This window comes from Neodiprion fabricii, chromosome 3 (assembly GCF_021155785.1).
Source record: "Neodiprion fabricii isolate iyNeoFabr1 chromosome 3, iyNeoFabr1.1, whole genome shotgun sequence".
NCBI classification, from domain to species: Eukaryota; Metazoa; Arthropoda; class Insecta; order Hymenoptera; family Diprionidae; genus Neodiprion; species Neodiprion fabricii.
Genome location: NC_060241.1, coordinates 19,712,999 through 19,727,132, shown reverse-complemented (window position 1 = coordinate 19,727,132; position 14,134 = coordinate 19,712,999). Strand labels below are relative to the sequence as shown.

Sequence of the window (14,134 nt, the reverse complement as noted above, 5' to 3'; positions counted from 1 at the left end):
TCCCGCAACAAGGCTTAAAGAAACACAATAAAGCTTCGCCTTGACTCCGCGAAGTCCCAGCTTCTCTCGACCCGTATACTATAAAACGCACACAACTGATCCGAGGGAATTGAATTCCAGGCAAATTCCTTACCACCCATTATACATAGGAGTATACCTATACATGCACGGATATACATGTATGTGTACGAGTAGGTATAAATGCCACTGCGAGCTTCGTATCCACGCGCGGATGGAATCGAGTATCGAGGACGTACATTGGTCGAGAATCGATACTTTTCAGTATCTTTATAACGGGATAGTCGTATATTGAGTATTTATCAGTGATTATCGTGTTCCTAAACTGCGAAGATTGTTTCAAAAATACGAAAATACTGTAAATAGAATTAGTTTGGATATAGACGCTTCGTTTCAAATTGCTTCAACATTGTTAAGAACTTTGTAGATTCGTTCCATTTCACTCTATAGTTGCTCATTTTACTTACAAGATTATTTTCCACAAAGTTAACGAAACAGATTGTTTTTCCATCGTCAGTTCAATATTGCTATTTGTTGATCGGTATGCATGTCAGTGAGATTTTGTAAAATTTAATATTCAACGAAAGCAACACGGTGAGAAAAACTGTTTCAGTGAATTTGTGAAAAGTATTATTGATTAAAATAAGCCGTCGTAAAGTGAATAATCGAACGAACCTAAAAAGATGATTGTTGACAATTTTGAAGTGATTTGAATCGAAGCATCGATGTCTAAGCTTTTGTTTAAAATTTCCGTACTTTCCACAATATCCATTAATTAGACAAATACTCAGACCATGACTATGTCGTACCAAAAAGATTATTCAAAAGAATCAATTTCCGTCCAATCAAGGTCCTGAAATCCTGCAAAGGCTGAAGCAGAAGGGCGAAAGCGGCAATGAATATCTGCGAAATTCGCGATCGCGGACCGAGTTCAAGCGAATGAACAAACCAATCAAGGATCAAATGAAACACCGTCGCGGTATGCGACGCGCATTGCGTCGCGGACACCCCGTATATGCACGTCGAAAGTCGCCGTAGAGTCCTAAAACAACAATGGAGGCATTAAGATGATCTACGACCGCGTCGCTTGACCCCCTGATTCAAAAAAGGTGTTCGACTCGCTCGAGACGAGGATGTGTGGGTGTCGGCTTAACGTTGCGCGCATCCCGAGGTGTGCTTCCAGGCTCACCCAAACCGACGCTGCACCAACTCAGGCACACTGCGCGTACTGTGACTCCACACGTCCGACTCTCCGTGTGCACATGTTATATACCCGTAAGGGCCTGATTAAATATATATTAGAAGAGGAAAGGAACGGGCCGATGCAGCGAGAGGGAGGAAGAGGGGCCTCACGGCGGGGGTCGTGGTATTTTTTCACCGCCGGGGGGGTGAAGGGGGGTTCCATTCGAACCGGAGGGTGCGGTCGACCGTTGGTCTTGCAACCAGCTCAAATTCCGAACTCGATTGTCTACCTAAGTATGTATCTGTTATTGGTATGCGATGCTGTATGTTTGGTACTTTTGCTGATTCGAGCTGTAATATCATTGCGTTTCGTATGTGTATATAATACATGATCCCGTTATTTTTACAGGTTATTATCTCCCCGAGTTTTTTTGTCCGTTAGTGCGTATATTAATTTTTGGAAATTATTTTGTTTCACTTGTCTTCAATTCGAGATCGAGAAAGAATTTATCTGATTATCGTTACTGTATAACGAATCCTAGCAGGGACGAATTTGCGCAGGTAAGAATTTTCAATTCTATCATCTTGCTTACAATTTCGGTTTCATACCATTTTCACAGTACATGTTGAATGATCGATTACATTTTGTTTAAGGTGGTTCTTCCAGTAATCGACTGACTTACGAGAGTTTCTAAGTTTTGGTATATTGTTCACATAGTGAAACAGTTTATGTGCCCGAAATTGAGGGGTCAGTTCTCGGGCAACTAACAGAGATAAATGATGTTGAAAACAGATGAGAACGAACTTTTTAACAGGTTGGTTACGGCCGACCTAATATTGCCAAAATCGCAATTGAATGTTCTTTTCCTTTAACGAGTTACGGCTTCCACAAAAACCGACGTGTACGTAGTTTGAAATATCAGAATTCTATAAATGCCAGAAAAAACGAGGGTTTTCGGAAATTCTGAAAAATTATTTCACGATAAAGCAACGGGAATGTACACCGATCGCGTTTGCTTCTAGGCGCGTGAATATTTGAAAATCACTATCCGTATGATATTAGCCGTTGACTAAAGAATATGAAGACGGATACCCCTATGTAAGATTTTGTGACCAGTTTTCGGCGAGCAAGTTGACCCAGGTGGGCCTGGGAGCGTAGGATGGTTTTGCTCTATCGACTCGACCTAACGAGCTCGCACCGACATTCGTAGCAGTCAAAGTAGCGTCGGTGTGAAAGCTTGAGATTGAGTACAAAGTGAGTACGTAGGACTACTTGTCGACTGCGACTTGGAAATGTCGATCAGCTCGATCATCCCCGTGAGAAGACGTGTAACCGCGTCCACCGCCAACCACCCCCAACTACCTCCAAGCACCTCCAACCGCCATCCACCGCCTCCTCCCACCTCCGCCCACCTTCATCTTCTTCGTTCCACTGGACTGCCATGTATTCTGTAACATTAATGGTCATAATTATTCCAACAACTTTTCATTTGCTCTCTCGATCTTGAACTTTTGTAGGCAGTGAATCAAAACGCTGTTTTAGCTAGTCGCAAGTGAAGTATCTGCGTTGGGTGGAGGAGCAGAATTGTTTTTCGAAAAGTATTCGGATGGAAAAAAATTCAGAGTAACTGTAATACATCACGGATGCGCTGATTTTGATCGCGATGAAATGTATGTTCCGCATATGAGACAGTATTTAACGCAGTGTCATGATTTGAAGACTGAAGAAGGTGATTGTCTGCGTATTTTTTTTTTTTCCTGAGGGAGAGACAGAACGAAGCTTTTTAAAACTTCAAGTGTATTTTAACACACATTTGAAAGTTACGAACAAAAATTTCTATCATCCAACTGTTACAGAACGGCGGCGTTATTAGCTGACACGTTAATTGAAGAATACATCTTTGGTCGAAGACTGACCATCGAAGAGCCTAGCCGCTTAGGTCTGAAATTGGCAGGAAAAATGTAGTGTGTATTGCTTGTCTAAAATATGTAAACTGAAATCATTACAGATCATCTCATGTCATCATACATCAAACACCATACATCATACATCATACATCATGAATCATACGTCGTACAACATACATCATACACAGTACTGAAGTTCGAAAACAAAGTTTGCATGTTTGGATGATCAGAAAGTGACGTCGCCCAAAATTTTTTTTTCTCGACGTCATCGATCGAAAATCAGCTAGCCGAATTCCTCAGTCTGGAAACAACCGCGCGGTAGAGCGGACGTATGAGAATTGCGCTCAGCAGATTTCGAGTACCGGGTTCTCTGTCTCCTGGATCCTGCGTTCCGGGTCCACTACCTGGTGAAACTCGACTTCCAAGACAAGCGCTCCGTCGTTTCTGCGCTTGAGGTCCGCTACCTGATGAAACTCGACTTTCAAGACAAGCGATCCGTAGTTTCTGCTCTCCAGGTCCGTTTCCTGGTGCAACTCGAGTTCCAGGATAAGCGGTCCGTAGTTCCTGCACTCCAGGTCGGCTACCTGGTGAAACTCCACTTCAGGGACAAGCGCTACGTAGGTTTTCCGCTACAGGTCGGCTACCCGCTGAATCTCGACTCCCGGGAAATGAGGTGGACTAGGAGGACGAGGATTTGTGCACGGTAAGTATAACATTTTTATAATATATCATGGCATTTGTAATTATATTTTGTCTAAATTTTTTTAAAACTGTCATGATCACAAAACATTATTTTAATTCATTTTTCGCCCAAACCCAATTTCAGTAGCTATCAATGCACTTTTAAAATTTGTATAATTTCTTATAATTTTGTCATAATCTTGGTGGAATGACTCAAAAAAAAAAAATTATATTGATCCTCAGACAATATTTTTGATGCGTTCCAATGCTGAAAATATTTATTACTATTCAAGGTATAACCTGAGGTGGTTGAAGGTGGTCGGAGGTGGACGAGGAGGAGGACGAGGAGGACGAGGATTTGTGCTGGGTGAGTAAAACACTTTTATAATATTTGATGGCAATTATAATTACGTTTTATTTAAAATTTTTTAAACTTGTCATGTTTACAATAAATGATTTCATTTCATTTTTCACGCAAGCCAAATTTCAGTAGCTCTTGATGCGCTAATAAAAGTTCTATTAATTTTGACAATTTTCTCATAATCTTCTTGGTTGAATCTGTTGATAAAAAAATTATATTAATCCGTACACAATATTTTTGATGTGTTATAATACTAAAAATATTTCTTTGCGTTCAAGACATGACTCGAAGTGGATAGCGGTGGTCGTTGGAGGTGGTCGGGGGTCGTTGGAGGTGGTCGGAGGTAGTTGGAGGTGCTTGCGGGTGATCGAGCGGGACAAGGAGGAGAATGACGAGGTTTTGTGCGTGGTGAGTATAACATTTTTATAATATTCAATGGCAATTGTAATTATATTGTATATAAAATTTTTCAAAGTTGTCATGTTTACAATCAATCATTTCAATTCATTTTTCGCGCAAGCCCAAATACAGAAGCTATAAGTGCGCTGATATAATTTATTTTGTTACTAATCAATTATTTATATTCATCCTTACATAATGGTTTTGATGTGTTCTAATACTGAAAATATTTATTACTATTCAAGGTATAACCCGAGGTGGGAAGCGGTGATCGTTGAAGATGGTTGGCGGCGGTTGGAGGTGGACGGACGTGGACGAGAAGGAGGACGAGGACGAGGACGAGGAGGACGAAGATTTGTGCTCGGTGAGTTCAATTTTTTTATAATATTTAATAGCAATTGTAATTATATTGTATCTAAACTTTTTCAAACTTGTCATGTGTACAATAAATTATTTCAATTCATTTTTCGTGCAAGCGCAAATTCAGTAGCTATGAATAATCTTATACAATTTATTACATTATAAATTAATTAATTAATATTGTTATAATATTTGATGGCAATTGTAATTATATTTCATCTGAAATATTACAAACTTGTCACGTTTACAATGAATTATTTCAATTCATTTTTTGTGCAAGCACAAATTCAGTAGCTATAAGTGCGCTACTGAAATTTATTACATAATTGATTAATTGAATAATTATAATAATACTTGCACATATTTTTGATGAGTTCTTGTACTGAGAACACTGATTACTATTCCAGGTATAACCCGAGGTGGTCATCGATGGTTGTTGGAAGTGGTTGGCTGTGGCTGGAGCCAGTGGTGGGGGCTGGAGGACCAGGAAGACAAGGAGAACAAGGTGGACGAGGATGACGAGGATTCGTGCACTGTGAGTATATCATTCTGATGTATTGAATAGAGTGGGAGTAGGAGAAGTAGGGTCAAAAGTAGGAGTAGAAATAGAATCAGGAGTGGGAGTAGGAATAGGAGAAGGATCACGAGTAGAAGTAGGATCAGGAGTGGGATCAGGGGTAGGAGTAAAAATGGAATCAGGAGTGGGAGTTGGATGAAGAAAAGGGCGGGACGGGAAGGGGCCAGGAGATGGAAGGGGTGGGGTAGAGTGGGAGGTAATGTAGGGTACGGTAGGGTAGGGTGGGGTTGGGTAGGATAGGTTAGGGGGTAGGGCGTATTGGGTTGATCGCAGCATATTGGGACTGCGCCCAATCGATTTCTCTCGCAAAACTACGTCCGATTAGTGCGTGAAAGAATTCATTCCAGCACTTTTCGGAATCGCGAAAATTTTCGCCTGAAATGCAAATGCAAAGCCTTACTTTTTTTTTTACCAAAAAATTTTTCGTCTCAGAATTGATTCGTATGACTCTCTCCCGACCAATTGGACCCCAAGCAACTCAGAAAACGCAGCGAAAAGAGCGTGGGATGAACAGAAGAGAAATGACGAAGGAAAAAGCACCTGCTGAAAAATGTCGAAAATTCAGGATCTCGTTTTTTGGCTGTAACTTTTGATGCGTTGATCGCAGCGTATTGGGACTGCGCCCAATCGATTTCTCTCGCAAAACTACGTCCGAATAGTGCATGAAAGAATATATTCCAGCACTTTCCAAAGTGGCGAAAATCTTCTCCAAAAATGCAAAGGGCATTATTTCGCTATGGGAAATATTACGATTATAATCGCTATGGGAAAGATCTCAATAAAACCATCAACCATCAAACCCCTTTGCATTTTTGACGAAAATTTTCGCGATTTTGAAAAGTGCTGGAACAAATTAATTGTGGCACTATTCCGACGTAATTTTGCGGAAGAAATCGATTGGGCGCAGTTCCAATACGCTGCGATCAACGCATCGAAAGTTACAGCCAAAAAACAAAACCTGTGATTATATGAACCTTTACGTAATGTTTTTGATGTTTTCTTATACTGAAAATATTTATTGCTGTTCCAGGTACAACCCGAGGTGGTTATCGGTGGTTGTTCGAGGTGGTTGGCGATTGTTGGAGGTGGTCGGAGGTGGACGAGGAGGAGGACGAACGGAACTGAGTCTCAAAGCCCTGTTGACATAAAAGCAGCTATTCGATAGAAATTATAGTTTATAGTTTACACAGCCCATTGCATGATATTTCATTATAAATACGTATGTTTCAATGTATTTAGAAATAATTTATCAAATATACAGAGGTCATGTGCAAATAATAAATGAATTGATTCGACCGCAGTTTGATGTATTCATTAGAGCTTTAACAATAAATTTAAGCTTTGTGTTACCTCTTTTATTTTATTATGGATAATCAAAAACATTTCCGACTATTCGTGCTGTGGAAGCATGGGGATTAAACCAAATGTAGCAAAAGATTAGAAACAGTGTATGTAGAGTACGGGTATTTTTCTAATAATGCAAATAGAATAGAATACCACGCCTTGCGAATTAGCTTTCCAGACAGAGATGAATGATGAATTTGAAGGACTGCATTATCGTTGTTGAATACTCTATGCCTCATGGGAAAAGAAAATCTGTAACGATAAAATTGATGCACCGGATCATCGTCGACTTTAACTTTTGGAATGTCCTACCATTTTCGAACACCTCCTACCTCCCCCTACCACCTCCGACCGTCAATGGCCACTTTCGACCACCCCCTATCACCTTCTGCCAGCGCCGACCACCTCCTACCATTTCCGAACACCTCCAACCATCCTATTTACCTATATTACTAGATTAGCTATGATATGAAAAGAGCAGAATTATTCATTTCGAAATGGGATTCTATTCGACGCGCGCTCGATGTATTCCATAACATTAGTATCCATAATTATTCCAACAACTTTTCATTTGCTCTCTCGATCTTGACTTTTCATAGGCGTAGAATCGAAACGTTGTTTTAGCTGGTCGCAAGTGAAGTATCTGCGTTGGGTGGAGGAGCAGAATTGTTTTTCGAAAAGTATTCGGATGGAAAAAAATTCAGAGTAACTGTGATTCATCACGGATGCGCTAATTTTGAACGAGATGAAACGGATGCTCCGTGTATGAGACAGTATTTAACGCTGCGTAGTGATTTAAAGACCTAGAAAGGTGATAGGGAGAGAAAGAACGACGCTTCTTAAAACTTCGAGTGTATTTTAACACACATTTGAAAGATACGAGCGAAATTTTTCATCATCCAACTGTCGCAGAACGGCAGCGTTATTAGCCGACCCGTTCACTGAAGAATATATCTTCAGTCAACGGCTGACCATCGAAGGGCCTGGCCGCTTGAGTCTGGAATCGGCAGGAGAGATAAAGTGTGTATTTCTTGTATGAAATGTGAAACCTAAAATCATTATACATCATATCATATCATCATACATCATACATCGTACATCATACATCGTACATCATACATCATCATACATAGTATCAAAGGTTGAAACCAAAGTTTGGATGTCGGATGTTCAGAAAGTGACGTCACCAATTCCAAATCAGCTAGCCGAATTCCTCAGTCGGGAAACAACCGCGCAGTAGAGCGGACGGATGAGAGTCGCGCTCCGCAAATTTCGAGTACCGGGTTCTCAACCTCCCGGATCTCGCGCTTCGGGTCCGCTACGTATTTCGAGTAACGGGTTCTCAACCTCCCGGATCCCGCGCTTCGGGTCCGCTACGCGGTGAAACTCGACTTCCAGGATAAGCGCTCCGTGGCTCCTCGTTCATGTTTACAATAAATTATTTCAATTCGTTTTTCGCGCAATCCCAAATTCGGTAGCTGTCAGTCCGCTAATAAAATTTCTCGACTTCCAGGATAAGCGCTCCGTGGCTCCTCGTTCATGTTTACAATAAATTATTTCAATTCGTTTTTCGCGCAATCCCAAATTCGGTAGCTGTCAGTCCGCTAATAAAATTTCTCGACTTCCAGGATAAGCGCTCCGTGGCTCCTCGTTCATGTTTACAATAAATTATTTCAATTCGTTTTTCGCGCAATCCCAAATTCGGTAGCTGTCAGTCCGCTAATAAAATTTCTCGACTTCCAGGATAAGCGCTCCGTGGCTCCTCGTTCATGTTTACAATAAATTATTTCAATTCGTTTTTCGCGCAATCCCAAATTCGGTAGCTGTCAGTCCGCTAATAAAATTTCTCGACTTCCAGGATAAGCGCTCCGTGGCTCCTCGTTCATGTTTACAATAAATTATTTCAATTCGTTTTTCGCGCAATCCCAAATTCGGTAGCTGTCAGTCCGCTAATAAAATTTCTCGACTTCCAGGATAAGGGCTCCGTGGCTCCTCGTTCATGTTTACAATAAATTATTTCAATTCGTTTTTCGCGCAATCCCAAATTCGGTAGCTGTCAGTCCGCTAATAAAATTTCTCGACTTCCAGGATAAGCGCTCCGTGGCTCCTCGTTCATGTTTACAATAAATTATTTCAATTCGTTTTCCGCGCAATCCCAAATTCGGTAGCTGTCAGTCCGCTAATAAAATTTCTCGACTTCCAGGATAAGCGCTCCGTGGCTCCTCGTTCATGTTTACAATAAATTATTTCAATTCGTTTTTCGCGCAATCCCAAATTCGGTAGCTGTCAGTCCGCTAATAAAATTTCTCGACTTCCAGGATAAGGGCTCCGTGGCTCCTCGTTCATGTTTACAATAAATTATTTCAATTCGTTTTTCGCGCAATCCCAAATTCGGTAGCTGTCAGTCCGCTAATAAAATTTCTCGACTTCCAGGATAAGCGCTCCGTGGCTCCTCGTTCATGTTTACAATAAATTATTTCAATTCGTTTTTCGCGCAATCCCAAATTCGGTAGCTGTCAGTCCGCTAATAAAATTTCTCGACTTCCAGGATAAGCGCTCCGTGGCTCCTCGTCCATGTTTACAATAAATTATTTCAATTCGTTTTTCGCGCAAGCCGAAATTCAGTAGTCGTCAGTCCGCTAATAAAATTTCTCGACTTCCAGGATAAGCGCTCCGTGGCTCCTCGTTCATGTTTACAATAAATTATTTCAATTCGTTTTTCGCGCAATCCCAAATTCGGTAGCTGTCAGTCCGCTAATAAAATTTCTCGACTTCCAGGATAAGCGCTCCGTGGCTCCTCGTTCATGTTTACAATAAATTATTTCAATTCGTTTTTCGCGCAATCCCAAATTCGGTAGCTGTCAGTCCGCTAATAAAATTTCTCGACTTCCAGGATAAGCGCTCCGTGGCTCCTCGTTCATGTTTACAATAAATTATTTCAATTCGTTTTTCGCGCAATCCCAAATTCGGTAGCTGTCAGTCCGCTAATAAAATTTCTCGACTTCCAGGATAAGCGCTCCGTGGCTCCTCGTTCATGTTTACAATAAATTATTTCAATTCGTTTTTCGCGCAATCCCAAATTCGGTAGCTGTCAGTCCGCTAATAAAATTTCTCGACTTCCAGGATAAGCGCTCCGTGGCTCCTCGTTCATGTTTACAATAAATTATTTCAATTCGTTTTTCGCGCAATCCCAAATTCGGTAGCTGTCAGTCCGCTAATAAAATTTCTCGACTTCCAGGATAAGCGCTCCGTGGCTCCTCGTTCATGTTTACAATAAATTATTTCAATTCGTTTTTCGCGCAATCCCAAATTCGGTAGCTGTCAGTCCGCTAATAAAATTTCTCGACTTCCAGGATAAGCGCTCCGTGGCTCCTCGTTCATGTTTACAATAAATTATTTCAATTCGTTTTTCGCGCAATCCCAAATTCGGTAGCTGTCAGTCCGCTAATAAAATTTCTCGACTTCCAGGATAAGCGCTCCGTGGCTCCTCGTTCATGTTTACAATAAATTATTTCAATTCGTTTTCCGCGCAATCCCAAATTCGGTAGCTGTCAGTCCGCTAATAAAATTTCTCGACTTCCAGGATAAGCGCTCCGTGGCTCCTCGTTCATGTTTACAATAAATTATTTCAATTCGTTTTTCGCGCAATCCCAAATTCGGTAGCTGTCAGTCCGCTAATAAAATTTCTCGACTTCCAGGATAAGGGCTCCGTGGCTCCTCGTTCATGTTTACAATAAATTATTTCAATTCGTTTTTCGCGCAATCCCAAATTCGGTAGCTGTCAGTCCGCTAATAAAATTTCTCGACTTCCAGGATAAGCGCTCCGTGGCTCCTCGTTCATGTTTACAATAAATTATTTCAATTCGTTTTTCGCGCAATCCCAAATTCGGTAGCTGTCAGTCCGCTAATAAAATTTCTCGACTTCCAGGATAAGCGCTCCGTGGCTCCTCGTCCATGTTTACAATAAATTATTTCAATTCGTTTTTCGCGCAAGCCGAAATTCAGTAGTCGTCAGTCCGCTAATAAAATTTCTCGACTTCCAGGATAAGCGCTCCGTGGCTCCTCGTTCATGTTTACAATAAATTATTTCAATTCGTTTTTCGCGCAATCCCAAATTCGGTAGCTGTCAGTCCGCTAATAAAATTTCTCGACTTCCAGGATAAGCGCTCCGTGGCTCCTCGTCCATGTTTACAATAAATTATTTCAATTCGTTTTTCGCGCAAGCCGAAATTCAGTAGCTGTCAGTGCGCTAATAAAATTTCTATAACTTTACAATCTTCTCATAATCTTTTTGGTAAAATATGTCGATAAAAAATTATATCAAACCTTACACATTATTTTTGATTTGTTCTCACGCTGAAAATATTTATTAGTATTCGAGGTATAACTCGAGGTGGTTGGCGGTTTTCGTTGGGGGTGGTTAGGGGTGGTTGCGGGTAATCTCGGTGATTCAGGAGGAGGGGGACGAGGATTTGTGCTCGGTAATTAAAACACTTTTATAATATTTCACGGCAATTGTAATTATATTTTATCTAACACATTTCAAACTAGTCATGTTTACATTGAATTATTTCAATTCGTTTTTCGCGCAAGCACAAATTCAGTAGCTATGAATAAGCTCATACACTTTATAATATTATCAATTGATTAATTAATATTCTTATAATATTTAATGGCAATTGTAATTATGTTGTATCTAAAATTTTTCAAACTTGTCATACTTACAATAAATTGTTTCGATTCATTTTTCGTGCAAGCACATATTTAGTAGCTATGAATAATCTTATACAATTTATTATATTATTAATTAATTAATTAATTACATTAATCCTTACACAATATTTTTGATGTGTTCCCATACTAAAAATATTCATTACTATTCCAGGTATTACCCGAGGTGGTCGGAGGTGGACGAGGAGGAGGACGAGGAGGACGAGGATTTGTGCTGGGTGAGTGAAACACTTTTATAATATTTGATGGCAATTGTAATTATATTTCATGTGAAATATTACAAACTTGTCACGTTTACAATAAATTATTTCAATTCGTTTGTCGTGCAAGCACAAATTCAGTAGCTATGAATAATCTTATACAATTTATTACATTATCAATTAATCAATTAATATTCTTGTAATATTTAATGGCAATTGTAATTATATTTCATCTGAAATATTACAAACTCGTCACGTTTACAATAAATTATTTCAATTCCTTTTTCGTGCAAGCACAAATTCAGTAGCTATGAATAATCTTATACAATTTATTACATTATCAATTAATCAATTAATATTCTTATAATATTTAATGGCAATTGTAATTATATTTCATCTGAAATATTACAAACTCGTCACGTTTACAATAAATTATTTCGATTCCTTTTTCGTGCAAGCACAAATTCAGTAGCTATGAATAATCTTATACAATTTATTACATTATCACATAATCAATTAATATTCTTATAATATTTAATGGCAATTGTAATTATATTTCATTTGAAATATTACAAACTCGTCACGTTTACAATAAATTATTTCAATTCCTTTTTCGTGCAAGCACAAATTCAGTAGCTATGAATAATCTTATACAATTTGTTACATTATCAATTAATCAATTAATATTCTTATAATATTTAATGGCAATTGTAATTATATTTCATCTGAAATATTACAAACTCGTCACGTTTACAATAAATTATTTCAATTCCTTTTTCGTGCAAGCACATATTCAGTAGCTATGAATAATCTTGTATAATTTATTATATTATTAATTAATTGGTTAATACATCAATCCTTACACAATATTTTTGATGTGTTCCTATACTAAAAATATTTATTACTGTTCCAGGTATCACCCGAGGTGGTCGGAGGTGGACGAGGAGGAGGACGAGCTGGACGAGGAGGAGGACCAGGTGGACGAGGAGGAGGCGGGGTGGGTCGTGGGAGAGGACCTCTCCTCTCCTCAGAGGAGGGGAGGGGGAGGGGCAGGGAAGGGGGAGAGGTGGGCGGGGAGGGGGAAGGGAAGGGAAGGGGCGGGAGGGGGAAGGGGAGGGGGAAGGGAAGGGGTGGGAAGGGGGGCGGGAGGGAGGGAGGGAGGGAGGGCGGGAGGGCGGGAGGGAGGGAGGGAGGGCGGGAGGGAGGGAGGGAGGGAGGGAGGGAGGGAGGGCGGGCGGGCGCTAGAGGAAGGGGGGGTGTACTGCTCTATTAACTCTAACGGGCTCACATTAACATCCGTCCTCCACTCTCTCCCTCCCTCCCTCCCGCCCTCCCTCCCTCCCTCCCGCCCGCCCTCTCTCCCTCCCTCCCTCCCTCCCTCCCGCCCCCCTTCCCACCCCTTCCCTTCCCCCTCCCCTTCCCCCTCCCCCTCCCGCCCCTTCCCTTCCCTTCCCCCTCCCCGCCCACCTCTCCCCCTTCCCTGCCCCTCCCCCTCCCCTCCTCTGAGGAGAGGAGAGGTCCTCTCCCACGACCCACCCCGCCTCCTCCTCGTCCACCTGGTCCTCCTCCTCGTCCAGCTCGTCCTCCTCCTCGTCCACCTCCGACCACCTCGGGTGATACCTGGAACAGTAATAAATATTTTTAGTATAGGAACACATCAAAAATATTGTGTAAGGATTGATGTATTAACCAATTAATTAATAATATAATAAATTATACAAGATTATTCATAGCTACTGAATATGTGCTTGCACGAAAAAGGAATTGAAATAATTTATTGTAAACGTGACAAGTTTGTAATATTTCAGACGAAATATAATTACAATTGTCATTAAATATTATAAGAATATTAATTAATTGATTAATAATATAATAAATTGTATAAGATTATTCATAGCTACTGAATATGTGCTTGCACGAAAAATGAATTGAAATAATTTATTGTAAACGTGACAAGTTTGTAATATTTCAGATAAAATATAATTACAATTGCCATCAAATATTATAAAAGTGTTTTACTCACCCAGCACAAATCCTCGTCCTTCTCGTCCTCTTCCTCGTCCACCTCCGACCACCTTCAAGCACCTCAGGTTATACCTTGAATAGTAATAAATATTCTCAGCATGAGAAAAAATCAAAAATACTGTGTGAGGTTTAGGATAATTTTTTTATCGATATATTTTACCGAAAAGATTATGAGAAGATTGTAAAGTAATAGAAATTTTATTAGCGGACCGACAGCTACTGAATTTGGGCTTGCGCGAAAACCGAATTGAAATAATTTATTGTAAACATGAACCAGGAACCACGGAGCGTTTATCCTGGAAGTCGAGATATTTTATTAGCGGACCGACAGCTACCGAATTTGGGCTT

The 14,134-nt window shown here is 40.4% G+C and overlaps 1 long non-coding RNA gene across 1 annotated transcript; it reads left to right on the top strand.

Annotated features, from left to right (window-relative positions):
* Positions 1 to 4,790: 4,790 nt before the first annotated feature.
* On the top strand, positions 4,791 to 6,561 carry LOC124177527. The gene is made up of 3 exons (XR_006869622.1): positions 4,791 to 4,913; positions 5,317 to 5,444; positions 6,517 to 6,561. It is a non-coding gene; the product is annotated as an uncharacterized LOC124177527 (long non-coding RNA).
* Positions 6,562 to 14,134: the final 7,573 nt, after the last annotated feature.